At 40.9% G+C, this 3,465-nt stretch overlaps 1 non-coding gene across 1 annotated transcript; it reads left to right on the forward strand.

Annotated features, from left to right (window-relative positions):
• Positions 1–242: 242 nt before the first annotated feature.
• LOC114210375 (U6 spliceosomal RNA) lies at positions 243–350 on the forward strand. The gene has a single exon (XR_003609515.2). It is a non-coding gene; the product is annotated as a U6 spliceosomal RNA (small nuclear RNA).
• The last annotated feature ends 3,115 nt before the right edge of the window (positions 351–3,465 follow it).

Below are 3,465 nucleotides of genomic sequence, written 5' to 3' on the forward strand. Positions count from 1 at the left end.
AAATTGGAATGTTTGTGTGCTGTTGGTGGTAATGTAAAATGGTGCAGCCACTAGGGAAAACAGTTCGGAGTTTCCTGAAAAAATTCAAAATAGAATTATTATATGATCCAACAATCCCACTGCTGGGTGTGTATATAAAAAAAAATTAAAAAGGATCTCAAAAAGATGTTTGCATACCCATGTTCATGGCAGCAGTGTTCATGACAGCCAAGAGGTGGGGGCAACTTAAATGTCCATAAATGGTGCTCGCTTTGGCAGCACATATTCTAAAAATTGGAACAATACAGAGAAGATTAGCATGGCCCCTGAGCAAGGATGACACACAAATTTGTGAAGCATTCCATGTTTTTGTAACAATAGTGTCAACTATATTCAAATTAAAAATTAAAATTAAATAAATAAAAATAAAAATAAACTGTTGAGAGAAAAAAAATGTCCAAGAATGGATTAATAGATAAACAAAATGCAGCACATACATACAATGGAATATCATTCAGCCATAAAAGGAAAGAACTTCACATGTGCTACAACATGGATGAACTTTGAGGACATTACGCAAGTGAATTAAGGCAGTCACAAAAATACTCGATGATTCCATTTATATGAGGTATCCAAAGCAGTCAACTTTCTAAAATGTAGAATGGTAATTGCCAGGGGCTGGGAAAGGGGAAGGTGGAGAGTTGTGTTTGGTGGGTGTAGATTCAGTCACACAGGAGGGGTTCATGTGGTTGACAATACTATACACTTGGAAATGATTGGGAGGGTGAATTGCGTGTGTTTTTTCTTTTTGCTACAATTTGTCTTAAAAAGCAAGTTGCAAAATCATATATACAGTGGAAAATCATGTAGGGAATATTACTCAGCCATCAAAAAATGAAATCTTGCCATTTGAAAGGACATGGATGGAGCTAGAGTGTTTTATGATAAATGAAATAAATTAGAGAATCACAAATACCATATGATCTCACTCATGTGGAATTTTAGAAACAAAACAAATGAACAAATGGGAAGGGGGAAAAGAAAAAAGGAGAGAAGGAAACAAACCATAAGAGACTCTTAACAATGGAGAACAAACAGGGCTGATGGAGGCAGGTGAGTGGGGAAGGGCTAGATGGGGGATGGGTATTAAAGAGGGCACTTGTTGTGATGAGCACTGGGTGTTGTATGTAAATGATGAATCACTGCATTCTATTCCGGAAACCAATATTGCACTGTATGTTAGCTAGCTAAAATTTAATTAAATTTAAATTTAAAAAATTAATTTAAAAATAAATGTATCAAAGGAAAAATTTAAAAAGCTTAAAAAAAGAATATCACATACAGTTGTTTTTATAGATGCATATATATATATATCATGAAAATATTAAAGGAAGCATGAGAAAGGCAAACACAAACTGATGGTAGCAAAGACCTCTGGGGAGAGAATTATAGAGGATGGTCAGGTTTCTAGTGGAACTAATGTTTTATTTTCATTTTTTTAAAGATTTTATTTATTTGAGAGAGAGTGAGAGTGAGAGAGCGAGAGAGAGAGAGAGAGAGCACAGAGGGAGAGAGAGAAAAGCAAGCTCCCCGCTGAGGAGAGAGCCTGATGTGGGGATGGATCCCAGGTCCCTGGGATCATTACCTAAGCCGAAGGTGGATGCTTAATAGACTGAGCCACCCAGGTGACATTTTATTTTTATTTCTTAAGATCTGAAGTAAATTGGGCAAAATAACTTCAAATTTGTTTTTTAAATTGCTCTCTCTTTCTGTTTGTTTGAAAAACTTGATAATGTTAAATGAAAATCTAGCCCCTCCTTCCTGCTTCCTTTCTCCAGAATCCTGCTGGCTTCCATACCGCCAGTGACCTTTCTGGGCAGGCTATACTGATTTCTTTCTGCTTTTGTCAAGAGTGCACTTGAAAACTGGCATGTACTTGTGATTACTGGAACTGGTTCCTGGATTTATTTATGCCATGGGCAAAAATAATCCTTCCTTTCTGAGAGACATGTCATGATTCTGGAATGTACTGGGGAGAGCAAGCCAGAGGATGGGGCTCTTGGAAGTTGAGGCCCTGCACATAGGTCCCTTGGGTGGTACCTGGGCACCCAGCCCTCTGTGAGCAGGAAAAGCACCACGGAATGCTTCATCCCTGGGGGCCACTCCTCCTCTCAGCCTGCTTGTCACTATGGCCAGGAGGGTGACAGAGGGAGAGCAAGGCAACACCCCTTTTCCTTGAGAGCCAGGTCTAAGCTGGGATAGTTTTTGGTCAGAGTCCAAATAAATTCCAAATATACATCAATCCCATCCATCTGTTTCCCCCAAGGACCCAAGTTAGTTGGGTAACTCCGGGGCAAGCCCAAGATTTGGAATTGAATTTAAGGGAAAACAATCTCCAGTGCTGGGACCAGTCCCTCATGTTTCATTTCTCCTTGGCATACCCCAAAACAGAGCCTGTATCAGGGAGTGACCTGCCTGTGGGTTCAATGGTTTAATCAATTGTACCTATGTAATGAAGCCCCCATGAAAGCCCAAAATGATTGGGTTTGAAGAGCTTCCATGTTGGTGAACACATGGAGATTTCGGGAGAGTGCCATGCTCAGAAAGCGCAGGGAAGTTCCATGCCCTTCCCTTGACCTTGCCCTGTGCATCTCTTCCATCTGACTCTTCCTGAGTTATATCTTTTTGTAATAAACCATTGCTATAGCAAGTAAAGTGTTTCTCTGAGTTCTGTGAGCCACTCTAGCAAATTAATTGAACCCATGGAGGGATTCGTTGGCATCTCTGATCAATAGCTGGTGACAAGTACAGGGGACAGCCTGGACTTGTGATGTGTGTCGGGGAGGGGGGCAGTCTTGTGGGCCTGAACCCTTAACCTGTGGAAGCTGACGCTGTCTCCAGATAAACAGTGTCAGGGCCGAGATGAATTCTAGGACACCCAGATGGTGTTGGAGAATGGCTTGGTGGTGCAGGAAACCTCCAGACACACTCGGAATTGGGTGCAGGAATTTAGTATTATTTATGCAAACTTTTTATTTTTTAATTTTTTAAAAAGATTTATGTATTTATTTGAGAGAGAGAGAGAGTGGGGAAAAGGGCAGATGGAGAAGGAGAGAATCTCAAGCAGACTCCCGGCTGAGCTTGGAGTCGGCCCAGACAGATCAAGAGTCAGACTCTCGGAGCGCCTGGGATCGAGCCCCGCATCGGACTCCCTGCTCCGCGGGAAGCCTGCTTCTCCCTCTCCCACTCCCCCTGCTTGTGTTCCCTCTCTCGCTGTGTCTCTCTCTGTCAAATAAATAAATAAAATCTTTATTAAAAAAAAAAAGAGTCGAACTCTCAACCGACTGAGCCACCAGGCACTCCTATGCAAACTTTTTTTCAAAAGACTTTATAATAATGTGTTGCTTATATGTTGTGATCCCCATAAATAGTATATTAAAAATATTTAAGACTTGGGATAAAGTGATATACACCAAATTCATAATA

This window comes from Eumetopias jubatus, unplaced genomic scaffold, assembly GCF_037043125.1.
Source record: "Eumetopias jubatus isolate StellerSeaLion01/CBP00866 unplaced genomic scaffold, mEumJub1_p1.0 scaffold_17, whole genome shotgun sequence".
NCBI lineage: Eukaryota > Metazoa > Chordata > Mammalia > Carnivora > Otariidae > Eumetopias > Eumetopias jubatus.